This window comes from Oncorhynchus mykiss, chromosome 25 (assembly GCF_057628025.1).
Source record: "Oncorhynchus mykiss isolate SJ-2025 chromosome 25, ASM5762802v1, whole genome shotgun sequence".
Lineage (NCBI taxonomy): Eukaryota > Metazoa > Chordata > Actinopteri > Salmoniformes > Salmonidae > Oncorhynchus > Oncorhynchus mykiss.
This window is the reverse complement of record NC_143046.1, coordinates 56,406,569-56,422,685: the sequence shown is the minus strand read 5'-3', so window position 1 is coordinate 56,422,685 and position 16,117 is coordinate 56,406,569. Positions and strand designations below refer to the sequence as shown.

Here is a 16,117-nt window from a genome sequence, read left to right as displayed (position 1 = left end):
ATTTTATAGCTTCAACAAAAACTACTCCAAAATGTACCAAGATGATGCCGACAGACATGGCAGCTCTGCTTCTAGCTCCTAAGCACAAGCATTTCGCTACACCCGCAATAACATCTGCTAAATATGTGTATGTGACCAATAAAATTTGATTTTAAACAGATAGCAAAACATGTTATCTTACTATTTTCGAAGTATATTTTGTATAGTTATACAAAATACAGACAATACGTTTTCTCAATAGAATGAGGAAGTAAGATCACAATCACCAGTGTCAAGGCCACCAACCAACAGATCTGCTGGCTCCACCTAGTGGTACCAATACATTTCAGTGCACATTAATGCTAAACCAGGAGGACTGCAATAATTAAATAAAAGTAATGCATGTTATGGCTCAGAAATAATAAAACCATTTCTTAAAAATCTAAAACACATCAAATTAACATAAAACTGTACACCGTTTACATTTTGGGCACGTCACATTAAAACGATTATGACTTTGTCATCTGGAAACGACTCAATGAAAACACTTTAAAATATCTATCTTATGATGTTTTTATCCTGTACTAAGACAGTGAAATTACAGTAGACCTGTGTTCCTTATCTTGTGGGTATCTTTTAGGAGGCCTGAATAATGGAGAGAGAGGGATGGTGATGAGAGAGAGATGCAGAGAGAGAGAGAGAGAGAGAGAGCGATGGAGGAAGAGATGGTCTTGGGGTGATATTGGTGCTGAGTACATAGTTTGTCTGTATTTTTAGCCCATCACAGTTTGTTCCCAGGAAGTGTGTTGGTCAGATGACGTAGGAGACCGCAGGTTAGATAGCCGCATTGATACACTGATGCGTCTGTCCATCATAAATAATAAGCCCCCTCTCTTCTCTTTCCTTCTGTATCTTTCACCCGCTTTCAATTGCCCCCTCTCTTTCCTCATCCACCCTCTCCCTCTCCCCATGTCTCCAAACCCTCCCTCTCTCTCTAACTCTCCAACCATTCCCCCCTCTCTCTTTCCACCCTCTCCCCCCTCTCTCCAGCCCCCCTCCTCTCTGTGATGAAAGTAAAAGCGGGATGCAGGGGGCTGCACCAAAGGGAGGGGTGTGTCCCTCTATAAGAGGTCTGAGCAACAGCCTGTATGTATAGATGAAATACACTGAGATAGAAGACAGGACACTTACTAGATCTACTGTAGACCTAAATCACCCAAAAGACCTACGCCCAAACGCCTCATACACAGGTAAGTCTGACCTTACACCTTCGGACTTTGGCTTAAGGTGTGGGGGTGGAGGAGAACTCACCTGGCTTGGTTTGAGATGGGACCCTTCCCTGACTGCCACTGAAGGAGTTTGGGTTCAGCTTTAAACCCGAGAAGTTGCCAACGGCTCAATGCCGTTTGGCATATCTTATGGCGGCTAGTTTATTTATAGTATGGCATGTGTTGGGAATTGGGTTATAAGGGTTCATTAGTTTTGAGCAGCGTATCATTTCTCTCTGGGTTTTCGTTGAAGTTGTGTGGACTTTTCCACACTGTCATTTAAATGCGAGGCATGTACATTACACCTGAAAACAAATGAGAAGAACTGAAAAGAGGGAAATGGAAAGACCACAACAATAAGTTGGTTGAATTTGTCTGATAGATGTATCTGATGTGACACAAACACATAAGGAGAAAAGCATAAAATAATGTTGCTCATACTGTCATTTCATTCACTGAGAATGTGAAGTAACATGGCAATATATTACAGCAACTTGTTAGTGTTATCTTCTTAGCGATTTAATTGGGTTGTACGGTACATACCTCGGGGAGTTTTGCGATGTGTATCAAGAGTAATTGCTAGTAAACACTCACCGCTTAAGCCAAGCACTCTTTCTCGTTTATTCCCTTTGTCTGCGCTCTTTCTCTTTCTGTGCTCTCCTCTTTGGGTGCACTCTTTCTTCCCCCCTTTTCTTTCTCTGCTATCTTTCTTTAATGTCTTTCGGTGTTGTTTTTCTTTCTGTGCTCTTTCTATCTCTTCCCGGTGCTTGTGGCACAGTTAAAGTCCTGACCCATGACAGGAGCATATCTTTGCCATTACTCTCATTATTATCCTATTGGTCCTCAAATCAATGCATCTCCACAGAGACGATGCAAGACTATTATTTTACACAGTTAATACCCGAGGGAGAAGATTAAATGTTCAATCTTTATGCTTAGGTGCAAAATACTAGCTGCAAATACATTTACTGTTGATGATCTAATGACGGTAGAGGATGAACCACATAGCTGCCTATAATGCCTGCGAAGGCTCGGGGGCAGTTTCTGTTGCTTTCCAGGAGTCAGTTTGTGTGTTCTGTCAATGGAACACCACCACCACTTAAATTAGTGGCTATCTACAATTAATTAATTCCTGCCTTTTAATTGGCTTTGATTAAACTTGATTATTTTAAAGGTTAATTCCAAACCTGGTTTAACAGTGGTTTGTTTGATGGAGGGGTTTTCCTTTGAATATCAGTCAATATCAATTTGGGTTTATTTAAAGGAGTTAATCAGGATTCCCAGCTCTTAACGAGCTTTTAACTGATTATTGGCTTAAACTCTACATGACTAACAGCCTCTTGGGCGATAAAGGCTAGTTGATGGGCTAATACTGGTGCTTCCAGAGTGGTGAAGGCACAGAGGGACCCAGGAGGTCAGATTTAAAGCTGCACATCGACCAGAGCTGCTATCGGTCAAATTTCATTACAGGCTGATATTTGAGAGCACAGCAAGACTCTACTTAATCAAATGATCTTTATATTTTTCTCAAAATATACTCTTTATAAACACTGTGAACCTGAACATAATCCAAATAGGCTTTTTACATTTTTTCATTTGAAATTCCTCAAATGAATGAAATAATTATTATTTCCTTTTAGCATATTCCTGAAGACTTGCGTTAGCTCCCCAAGCATATGCTTAGGCTTTAGCTCAGTGGGCATGTACAGCTTCATGGCGCACAGACGACCCTGGTTAAAAATCCAGTCGGTCACATATGAGCCGTGACCAATATTATCGTCTCAGGGACCAGGTTTTTCTGCCGTTACGTCTTCACTACACCGATTAGACTCTTAGAATGTGTTTGTGCGCTTGTGTGTGTGTTTGCGTGCATCTGCGTACTTGCTTGCTTGCACCCGCCCGTGTGTCTGCATTAATATTTTCTTGTCTGCGCGTGTGTGTAAGAGAGAGCGAGAGGAGTGTATAAATGTTATTTTAAAGGGATTCCAAGACAATTAAACGCTGTCTCCCCAGACCTGCGGGCAGAATAATTCTAAGCGTTCCCCATCCGGCACGACACAGATTTGCGGAAACTGTGAAATTAGCCCTTGATTAGCTCTCTTGTTGTTCTTCTGTGCAGCTGTTTGAATGGGCCTCAGCATCAGATAGAGACACAAAATACGTTCTACTCTTGAGTCATGTTAATGACACGGTTTATGTTATGTTGTAATAGTTGAAAAGTTGTTGGAAACCCTCAAATATAGTTGTGGATCAGTTGTGTAGTACTACCGGCAGTACTAGGCAGCCACTCAGTCTGAGGAGAAAAGAGAGTCAAGACTAACGGCATCCATATCAGGAAGTCGTCAAACTGCATTCCTAATATGTACTCCGTCAGTGATGTAGCGGTAAAACATATGGTTGGTAATGTGAAAAAAGTAACACTCTCCATACTTAATATTTTTTGTGTGAGTTTTATTTTTTAATATACAAAACAAAACACCAATTATAAAAAACATTCTCAAAGATGGTGTCAGGATCGTTATAAGGATTGGACCAAGGCGCAGCGTGCGTAGAATTCCACATGTTTAATAATGAATAAACTCAACAAACAAGACAGAAGAAAAACGAAACGTGCCGTTCTGGGCTGCTCACAGGCAGCTACACAAAAACAAGATCCCACAAAACACAAAGGGGAAATGGCTGCCTAAATATGATCCCCAATCAGAGACAACGATAAACAGCTGCCTCTGATTGGGAACCATACCCGGCCAACATAAAAACATAAATCACCTAGATGACGCACCCTAGTCACACCCCGACCAAACCAACATAGAGAAAGACAAGCTTTCTATGGTCAGGGCGTGACAGAAGGTCAACAGACAATTTTCAAATTCTGTCAAATGTGTCTGGTTTATGTTTGATTTTGTAATATATATATATAGTCTAATGGCATGTACAGTCCCAGTCCAAAATTTGGACACACATACTCATTCAACGGTTTTTCTTTATTTTTACTATTTTCTACAATGTAGAATAATAGTGAAGACATCAAAATTATGAAATAACGCATGGATTCACGTAGTAACCAAAAAAGTGTTAAACAAATCAAAACATATTTTAGAATGACAGCTTTGCACACTTTTGGCAATCTCTCAACCAGCTTCACCTGGAATGCTTTTACAACAGTCATAAAGGAGTTCCCACATATGCTGAGCACTTGTTGGCTGCTTTTCCTTCACTCTGTGGTCCAACTCATCCCAAAACCATCTCAACCATCTCTTGAGGTCGGGTGATTGTGGGGGCCAGGTCATCTGATGCAGCACTCCATCACACTCCTCCTTGGTCAAATAGCCCTTACACAGCCTGGAGGTGTGTTGGGTCATTGTCCTATTGAAAAACAAATGATAGTCCCACTAAGAGCAAACCAGATGGGATGGATTATCGTTACAAAATGCTGTGGTAGCCATGCTGGTTAAGTGTGCCTTGAATTCTAAATAAATCACTGACATTGTCACCAGCAAAGCACCCCCACACCATCACACTTCCTCCTCCATGCTTCACGGTGGGAACCACACATGCAGAGATTATCTGTTCACCTACTCTGCGTCTCACTAAGACCTGGCAGTTGGAACCAAAAATCTCAAATTTGGACTCATCAGACCAAAGGACAGATTTCCACGGTCTAATGTCCATTGCTCGTGTTTCTTGGCCCAAGCAAGTCTGTTCTTATTATTGGTGTCCTTTAGTAGTGGTTTCTTTGCAGCAATTTGACCATGAAGGCCTGATTCACACAGTCTCCTCTGAACAGTTGATGTTGAGATGTGTCTGTTACTTGAACTCTATGAAGCATTTATTTGGGCTGAAATTTCTGAAATACAGTTAACTCTAATTAACTTATCCTCTGCAGTAGCGGTAACTCTGGTTCTTCCTTTCCTGTGGCGGTCCTCATGAGAGCCAGTTTCATCATAGCGCTAGATGGTTTTTGCGACTTTACTTGAAGAAACATTCAAAGTTCTTGACATTTTGCGGACTGAATGACATTCATGTGTTAAAGTAATGATGGACTGTCGTTTCTCTGTTTATTGAGCTGTTCTTGCCATAATATGGACTTTTACCAAATAGGGCTATCTTCTGTTTACCACCCCTACCTTTCCACAACACAACTGATTGGCTCAAACACATTAAGAAGGAATAGAATTCCACAAATAACATTTTAACAAGGTAGACCTGTTAATTGAAATGCATTCCAGGTGACTACCTCATGAAGCTGGTTCAGAGAATGTCAAGAGTGTGCAAAGCTGTCATCAAGGCAAAGGGTGGCTACTTTGAAGAATCTCAAATATAAAATATATTTTGATTTGTTTAAAACCTTTTTGGTTACAAAGCTCAGCAAAAAAAGAAACTTCTCTTTTTCAGGACCCTGTCTTTCAAAGATAATTTGTAAAAATCCAAATAACTTCACAGATATTCATGGTAAAGGGTTTAAACACTGTTTCCCATGTTTGTTCAATGAACCATAAACAATTAAGGAACATGCACCTGTGGAACGGTTGTTAAGACACTAACAGCTTACAGACGGTAGGAAATTAAGGTCACAGTTAAGTTAACTTAGGACACTAAAGAGGCAATTCTACTGACTCTGAAAAACACCAAAAGAAAGATGCCCAGGGTCCCTGCTCATCTGCGCAAACGTGCCTTGGGCATGTTGCAAGGAGGCATGAGGACTGCAGATGTGGCCAGGGCAATAAATTGCAATGTCCGTCCTGTGAGACGCCTAAGACAGCACTACAGGGAGACAAGACGGACAGCTGATTGTCCTCGCAGTGGCAGACCACGTGTAACAACACCTGCACAGGATCGGTACATCCGAATATCACACCTGCGGGACAGGTACAGGATGGCAGCAACAACTGCCCGAGTTAGACCAGGAACGCACAATTCCTCCATCAGTGCTCAGACTGTCCGCAATAGGCTGAGAGAGGCTGGACTGAAGGCTTGAAGGCAGGTCCTTACCAGACATCACCATCAACAACGTCGCCTATGGGCATAAAGCCACCGTCGCTGGACCAGACTGGCAAAAAGTGTTCTTCACTGACGAGTCGCGGTTTTGTCTCACCAGGAGTGATGGTTGGATTCGCATTTATCATCGAAGGAATGAGCGTTACACCGAGGCCTGAACTTACACCGAGGCCTGAACACCGAGGCCTGAACACCGAGGCCTGAGCTGGATCAATTTGGAGGTGGAGGGTCCGTCATGTTCTGGGGCGGTGTGTCACAGCATCATCGGACTGAGCTTGTTGTCATTGCAGACAATCTCAGTGCTGTGCGTTACAGGGAAGACATCCTCCTCCCTCATGTGGTACCCTTCCTGCAGGCTCATCCTGACATGACCCTCCAGCATAACAATGCCACCGCTTGTTCTGTGCGTGATTTCCTGCTAGACAGGAATGTCAGTGTTCTGCCCTGGCCAGCGAAGACCCCGGATCTCAATCCCATTGAGCACGTCTGGGATCTGTTGGATTGGAGGGTGAGGGCTAGGGCCATCCCCCCCAGACATGTCCAGGAACTTGCAGGTGCCTTGGTGGAAGAGTGAGGTAACATCTCACAACAAGAACTGGCAAATCGGTGCCACCAGATACCGACTGTTACTTTTGATTTTGACCCCCCCCCCTTTGTTCTGGGACACATTTTTCCATTTATGTTAGTCACATGTCTGTGGAACTTGTTCAGTTTATGTCTCAGTTGTTGAATCTTGTTATGTTCATACAAATAGTTACACATGTTAAGTTTGCTGAAAATAAACGCAGTTGACAGTGAGAGGACAGTTCTTTTTTTGCTGAGTTGCTGAGTACATGATTCCATATGTGTTCATTCATATTTAAAAAAATATCTTTTCACTATTTTTCTCAAATGTAGAAAATAGTAAAAATAAAGAAAAGCCTTGAATAGGTGTCCAAACCTTTGACTGGTACTGTAGGCACGGTAGATAGTTCTGTCCTCCAGTTTGTTATTGAGGGTGGATATGAGGCATTCCAATTCTTGGCTATAATTCATTTTTTTGCAATTAGACTTAGGTTACAAAACTTTCTCTGATATTGATCACCAGTATTTACATATCCAACAAACATAATCGTGGAGATGAATGGATATAAATTCCTAGACCTAATGAAATGATAACACATACATTATCCCAAAATGGTGTCAGTTTGTCACAGGACCACAGCATATGTAATAGGGTTTGTTTGTGCGTTTTGAATCTCCAACAGACGTGACATTTCTGGGTGCATTACATTCATTTTGGCAGGAGTGTAGAAAGTCGTTATCAGTTATCTTAAATTGCGTTAGTTTATGTCTTACGTTGTAAGAGCAGGTATGAACACTTTCACATATACAGTTGAAGTCGGAAGTTTACATACACTTAGGTTGGAGTCATTAAAACTTGTTTTTCAACCACTCCACAAATTTCTTGTTAACAAACTATAGTTTTGGCAAGTCAGTTAGGACATCTACTTTGTGTATGACACAATTCATTTTTACAACATTTGTTTACAGACAGATTATTGAACTTTTAATTCACTGTATCACAATTCCAGTGGGTCAGAAGTTTACATACACTAAGTTGAATGTGCCTTTAAACAGCTTGGAAAATTCCAGAAAACGATGTAATGTCTTTAGAAGCTTCTGGTAGGCTAATTGACATCATTTGAGTCAATTGGAGGTGTACCTTTGGATGTATTTCAAGGCCTACCTTCAATCTCTGTGCCTCTTTGCTTGACATCATGAGAAAGTCAAAAGAAATCAAGACCTCAGAAAAAAATTGCAGACCTCCACAAGTCTGGTTCATCCTTGGGAGCAATTTCCAAATGCCTGAAGGTACCACGTTCATCTGTACAAACAATAGTATGCAAGTATAAACACCATGGGACCACGCAGCCGCCATTCCGCTCTGGAAGGAGACGCGTTCTGTCTTCTAGAGATGGACGTACTTGTGAGAAAAGTGCAAATCAATCCCAGAACAACATCAAAGGGCCTTGTGAAGATGCTGGAGGAAACAGGTACAAAAGTATCTATATCCACAGTAAAACCTATATCAGTAAAACCTAAATCCTATATCAACATAACCTGAAAGGCCGCTCAGCAAGGAAGAAGCCACTGCTCCAAAACCACCCTAAAAAAGCCAGACTACGGTTTGCAACTGCACATGGGGACAAATATCACACTTTTTGGAGAAATGTCCTCTGGTCTGATGAAACAAAAATATAACTGTTTGGCCATAATGACCATCATTATGTTTGGAGGAAAAAGGGGGAGGCTTGCATGCCAAATAACACCATTCCAACCATGAAGCACAGGGGTGGCAGCATCATGTTGTGGGGATGCTTTGCTGCAGGAGGGACTGGTGCACTTCACAAAAGAGATGGCATCATGAGGTAGGAAGATTATGTGGATATATTGCAGCAACATCTCAAGACATCAGTCAGGAAGCTAAAGCTTGGTCGCAAATGGGTCTTCCAAATGGACAATGACCCCATGCCGATCTTCCATTCCAGTGTTTAATTGTTATATTGTAATACTTTGCCACCATGGCCTATTTATTTCCTTAACTTACCTCATTTGCACTCACTGTATATAGACTTTTTGTTCTCTTTTATTCTACTGTATGTTTTGTTTATTCCATGTGTAACTCTGTGTTGTTGTATGTGTCGAATTGCTACGCTTTATCTTGGTGTAACGATTTTCTGTATGAGAAGGAGAGTCGGACCAAAATGCAGCGTGTCGATTGCGATTCATGTTTAATGAAAAAACACACTAAACAAACACTACAAAAACAATAAACGTAACGAAAACCTAAACAGCCTATCTGGTGAAAACACAGACAGGAACAATCACCCACAAACACACAGTGAAACCCAGGCTACCTAAATATGGTTCCCAATCAGAGACAATGACGAACACCTGCCTCTGATTGAGAACCATATCAGGCCGAACATAGAACTGGACAAACTAGACATGTAACAGAATGCCCACTCAGATCACACCCTGACCAACCAAAACATAGAAACATACAAAGTAAACTATGGTCAGGGTGTGACACTTGGCCAGGTCGCTGTTGTAAATGAGAACTTGTTCTCAACTAGCCTACCTGGTTAAATAAAGGTGAAAAAATATATATATACTGTATATATATTTAAAAAATTCACCCAACTTATTGTGGGGAGATTGTGGAAGGCTACCCGAAATGTTTGACCCAAGTTAAACAATTTAAAGGCAATGCTACCAAATTCTAATTGAATGTATGTAAACTTCTGACCCACTGGGAATGTGATGAAAGAAAAAAAGCTGCGATAAATCATTCTCTCTACTATTATTCTGACATTTCACATTCTTAAAATAAACTTACCTAAAACAGGGTATTTTTACTAGGATTAAATGTCAGGAATGGTGAAAAACTGAGTTTAAATGTATTTGGCTAAGGTGTATGTAAACTTCCGACTTCAACTGTATATGACCAATGGTTTTTCCACTCACAATCTGTTTCCAAGTTCTTCCTTTTTCCAGGTAGAGTTTCAATCAACACTTGATATAACGTGGCAATCAACATCTTTTGGTGCAGCAGCTTCTTTCAGTATTTTGTTCTATGTTGGATCCCTTACGTCCATCCAGATTCTGTTGAAGTGATTGAATAAGAATTCTGAGTTGTAAGAACTGAATGAAATTGACCTTGGATTATCCCAATCTTTCTTGTAATTGATTGAATGACAATAGAGATCCATCATAGTACACATGTAAACAATGAATGATGCCACTTTGGAAGCAGGACTTAAAGGTGATGTCATTAAACTCTAGAGGTAAGGTGGGGTTATTCCAAATAGGGGTGCCTGGTGGTATTGGTTCTATGGTGTACATTTTCCGAAATACAAACGGAATTGAGAATCATTTGGATTGCATTTTTTCTTCAATGCCTTGGACCCGAAGTCGTGAATATACAATATTTTAGACAGTATGGTATACTATTTGTGGCTTCAATACTTTCAATACATTTTTTTTCACAAAAGGTGTGTAAAAGCTCACGTAAAATTACAAAGGTGTGTAAATGGCATTTACATGTTTTTACCCTGCCCTACACAGCTGAATACCATATAGACACGTTTTACAGGTTTTTACCCTGCCCTACACAGCTGAATACCATATTGACACGTTTTACATGTTTTTACCCTGCCCTACACAGCTGAATACCATATAGACACGTTTTACATGTTTTTACCCTGCCCTACACAGCTGAATACCATATAGACACGTTTTACATGTTTTTACCCTACCCTACACAGCTGGATACCATATAGACACATTTTACATGTTTTTACCCTGCCCTACACAGCTGGATACCATATAGACACGTTTTACATGTTTTTACCCTGCCCTACACAGCTGAATACCATATAGACACGTTTTACATGTTTTTACCCTGCCCTACACAGCTGAATACCATATAGACACGTTTTACATGTTTTTACCCTGCCCTACACAGCTGGATACCATATACACACATTTTACATGTTTTTACCCTGCCCTACACAGCTGGATACCATATAGACACGTTTTTACATGTTTTTACCCTGCCCTACACAGCTGGATACCATATAGACACGTTTTACATGTTTTTACCCTGCCCTACACAGCTGGATACCATATAGACACGTTTTACATGTTTTTACCCTCCCCTACACATCTGAATACCATATAGACACGTTTTACATGTTTTTACCCTGCCCTACACAGCTGGATACCATATAGACACATTTTACATGTTTTTACCCTGCCCTACACAGCTGAATACCATATAGACACGTTTTACATGTTTTTACCCTGCCCTACACAGCTGGATACCATATAGACACGTTTTACATGTTTTTTACCCTGCCCTACACAGCTGAATACCATATAGACACGTTTTACATGTTTTTACCCTGCCCTACACAGCTGGATACCATATAGACACGTTTTACATGTTTTTACCCTGCCCTACACAGCTGGATACCATATAGACACGTTTTACATGTTTTTACCCTGCCCTACACAGCTGGATACCATATAGACACGTTTTACATGTTTTTACCCTGCCCTACACAGCTGAATACCATATAGACACGTTTTACATGTTTTTACCCTGCCCTACACAGCTGGATACCATATAGACACGTTTTACATGTTTTTACCCTGCCCTACACAGCTGGATACCATATAGACACGTTTTACATGTTTTTACCCTGCCCTACACAGCTGGATACCATATAGACACGTTTTACATGTTTTTACCCTGTCCTACACAGCTGGATACCATATAGACACGTTTTACATGTTTTTACCCTGCCCTACACAGCTGGATACCATATAGACACGTTTTACATGTTTTTACCCTGCCCTACACAGCTGGATACCATATAGACACGTTTTACATGTTTTTACCCTGCCCTACACAGCTGGATACCATATAGACACGTTTTACATGTTTTTACCCTGCCCTACACAGCTGGATACCATATAGACACGTTTTACATGTTTTTACCCTGCCCTACACAGCTGGATACCATATAGACACGTTTTACATGTTTTTACCCTGCCCTACACAGCTGGATACCATATAGACACGTTTTACATGTTTTTACCCTCCCCTACACAGCTGAATACCATATAGACACGTTTTACATGTTTTTACCCTGCCCTACACAGCTGGATACCATATAGACACGTTTTTACATGTTTTTACCCTGCCCTACACAGCTGGATACCATATTGACACGTTTTACATGTTTTTACCCTGCCCTACACAGCTGGATACCATATAGACACGTTTTACATGTTTTTACCCTGCCCTACACAGCTGAATACCATATAGACACGTTTTACATGTTTTTACCCTGCCCTACACAGCTGGATACCATATAGACACGTTTTACATGTTTTTACTCTCCCCTACACAGATGGATACCATATAGACACGTTTTACATGTTTTTACCCTGCCCTACACAGCTGGATACCATATAGACACGTTTTACATGTTTTTACCCTGCCCTACACAGCTGGATACCATATAGACACGTTTTACATGTTTTTACCCTGCCCTACACAGCTGAATACCATATAGACACGTTTTACATGTTTTTACCCTGCCCTACACAGCTGGATACCATATAGACACGTTTTACATGTTTTTACTCTCCCCTACACAGCTGGATACCATATAGACACGTTTTACATGTTTTTACCCTCCCCTACACAGCTGAATACCATATAGACACGTTTTACATGTTTTTACCCTCCCCTACACAGCTGGATACCATATAGACACGTTTTACATGTTTTTACCCTCCCCTACACAGCTGGATACCATATAGACACGTTTTACATGTTTTTACCCTCCCCTACACAGCTGGATACCATATAGAAACGTTTTACATGTTTGATCAATTGAGGGAGAAATAAGAAATTAGTTGACTGTTTTTCTAATATTAGTTTTCAATTGCAAATGCTTCGTTATGTTGTGCCCTATGGAACAGTGTCCTAAATCTCCCTAGAAAAATTGATTTAAAAAAGTATTGTTCCTCTTCTTTCTAAGTGGCTCATCCTTGTTGGATAAATTGGGAGCTGAACAGAATGACATGCAATGACATGTGTTTGGAGGGAAAATCAGAGGTCTGTATCTCTCCATTCCCCTCATTATTGACAGCTCATGGGGTGTTCTTTGATAAGGGGTCGGAGGTCGTGTGTGTGGTGGTAAACACCTGGTGAGGACTAGTCTAAACTCACAGGATTAGAGTGTGTTAATCCAATCATAATGCCACAACTCAGTTGGGCTCCTCTCTCTCTCTTTGTGTGTTTCCAGGATCTTATGAGATCTCTCTGTCCCGTTTATTATCCCTTTCTACAGTCAGGGATGAGGTGTTTGCAAATATGTGTGCTTGTGTGTGGCTGTGTGCGTGCGTAGGTGTGGACATGCATATACACATTTGGGTGCATGTGTTTGCGTATATGTGCGCATGTGTTTAACACACCTCTGAACTGCCTCACCTCTACTCCTAACCTCCAGTGAAGTGAATTCATCTCAATAAAGAGAGAGATTGATTTAGGTCCATGTGTATCTCTTAATGCCTTCTCCATTAGATCAGCCTCTGCCACGTCATGGTTGTCGCAGCAAATCAACTCTGCTGCTGCCTCTCACTGCATCACAGGTCTGAAGTGTGTCATGCTATTATTGATATATACACCCATCGGCCAGTTTATTAGTTACACCCATCTAGCACCGGGTCTAGTACCATTGCCTCCATAACAGCCTGACATTCTTCGGGGTATTTCTACAAGGTGTCCACAAGGATGTTGGTCCATACTAATGTGATGGCATCATGCAGTTGCTGCAGATTGGACGGCGGTACTGTAATAGTGCCTGTGTGTAAGACAAGGACAAAACAAATGGAAAATGAAAAGTGGATCGGCGATGGCTAGAAGGCCGGTGACGTCGACCGCCGAACGCCGCCCGAACAAGGAGAGGGACCGAATTCGGCGGAAGTTGTGACAGGTACATTCAGGACTGCCACTGACTGGATTTTTTTTTTTGTCGCACCATTCTCGGGTAACCCTAGCATTTTTTTCACCTGTGTTTCATGGGATATTGTTTTGAGTTAGTGCATGTTGCACCTCTGTTGTTACGGTTCGTTGTTTGTTTCATTTATTCTTTGTTGTTTGTGTGCATTTTCAATGAAATAATATGTGGAAAGCATATCACGCTGCAGCTTGGTCCGATATTTATTCCAGCGAACATGACAGAATATCCCATCAAACCAGGACCAAGCAGCGTGCCCAAAGAGGGAAGGATTTCTGGACATGGGAAGAAGTGATGGGGAGATGCAAAACCCTTATGGATTATGGAGGACAGCGACAACGACAGGGTTCGCGGCTACAGAAAGGCCAAGGACAACCCCGTTTTTTTGGTGGGGGAGCACATGGAGCTGGCGGCTGAGCAGAGGGAAGAGCCAGAGACTGTCAGGGAGGCAATGGCGAAGTTGGGAGAGAGTGAGATGAGAGAGATGTTGTGCAAGTGTGTTCTGCTCAACATCCGACCAGAGGATCCGGTTAGCAGTCTGGTGCAACCTGTGCCGGCTCCACGCTTCTGGCCTCAAGTGCACCTCTCCAGTCCGGTACTTCATGTGTCTCCTCCTCGCATTCTCCCTGAAGTGCGTGTCCCCAGTCCAGTACGTCCTGTGCCTGCTTCTCGCACTCTCCCTACGGTACGTCCTGTGCCTGCTCCCCTCACTCGCCCTGAAGTGCGTGTCACCAATCTGGCACCACCTGTGCCGGTTCCATGCACTAGGCCTCCAGTGCGCTTTCCCAATCCGGTGCGTCCTGTGCCTGCTCCTCGCACTCGCCCTGAGGTGCGTGTCACCAATCTGGCACCACCTGTGCCGGTTCCATGCACTAGGCCTCCAGTGCGCTTTCCCAGTCCGGTGCGTCCTGTGCCTGCTCCTCGCACTCGCCCTGAGGTGCGTGTCACCAGTCCAGTGCCACCTGTACCGGCCCCATGCATCAGGCCTCCAGTGCGCCTCCCCAGTCCAGAGCTTCAGGTGACGGTCCCCAGTCCAGAGATTTCCGCGACGGTCCCCAGTCCAGAGCTTCCGGCGATGGTTCACAGTCCAGAGCTTCCGTCGATGGTTCACAGTCCAGAGCTTCTGGCAACGAGTCCCAGTCCAGCGCTTCCGGCAACGGTTCACAGTCCAGAGCTTCCGGCGACGTTTCACAGCCCGGAACCTCCAACGACAGTCCACAGTCCGGAACCTCCAATGACGGTCCACAGTCTGGAACCTCCTGAGACGGTCCACGGTCCGGAACCTCCTGAGATGGTCCACGGTCTGGAACCTCCTGAGACGGTCAATGGTCCGGAACCTCCTGAGACGGTCCACGGTCCGGAATCTCCTGAGACGGTCCAAGGTCCAGGACCTCCTGAGACGGTCAATGGTCCGGAACCTCCTGAGACGGTCAACGGTCCGGAACCTCCTGCAACGGTCAACGGTCCGGAACCTCCAGCTCCATGGCCGGAGCCTTCCCCTGCGCCGATGCCCAGTATAAGCATGGCGTCCAGTCCAGCTCCAAGGCCAGAGTTTTCTTCTGTGTTAGTGCCCAGTCCAGACACAGCGTCCAGTCCTGCTGCATGGCGGGAGCCTTCCCCTGCGCCGATGCCCAGTCCAGGCACAGCGTCCGGTCCAGCTCCATGGGCGGAACTTTCTCCTGCGCCGGTGCTCAGTCCAGATACGGCGTCCAGTCCTGCTCCATGACAGGAGCCTTCCTCTGCACTGATGTCCAGTCCAGATCTGGTGCCCACTCCCGCTCCATGGCAGGATACCGAAGTCCAGTCCAGGCACAGTGTTCAGCCCTGGTCCATGGCTGAATCCACGGGATGAGCGGGTTCTTCGGCCCGCACCAGAGCCACCACCAAAGATGGTGGATTCGCGAGCTGAGCGGGCTCTTCGACCCGCACCAGAGCCACCACCGCCACTACTGTCATGCCCTGACCATAGAGAGCCTTTGTTTTTCTATGGTAAAGTAGGTCAGGGCGTGACTGGGGGGTTTTCTAGTTATTATTTTCTATGTGGGGTTCTAGTTTAATTTTTCTATGTTGGTGTTTGGTATGATTCCTAATTAGAGGCAGCTGGTTATCGTTGTCTCTAATTGGGGATCATATTTAAGTTGCATTTTTTCCACCTGTGTTTTATGGGATATTGTTTTGAGTTAGTGCATGTTGCACCTCTGTTGTCACGTTTTTTTTTTTTTTTTATGTATTCTTTGTTGTTTTTGTTTTTGTTTTCAATGAAAAAATATGTGGAAACCATATCACGCTGCA

The 16,117-nt window shown here is 43.2% G+C and overlaps 1 protein-coding gene across 1 annotated transcript in view; it reads left to right on the top strand.

Annotated features, from left to right (window-relative positions):
• The first annotated feature begins 1,082 nt into the window (after nt 1-1,082).
• LOC110505327 (prepronociceptin-like) overlaps nt 1,083-16,117 on the top strand; it is a 28,498-nt gene continuing 13,463 nt past the window's right edge. Inside the window, exon 1 of the mRNA XM_021584501.3 lies at nt 1,083-1,229. The gene's annotated coding sequence lies outside the window, so the exon portion shown is untranslated. The remainder of the gene's footprint in view (nt 1,230-16,117) is intronic.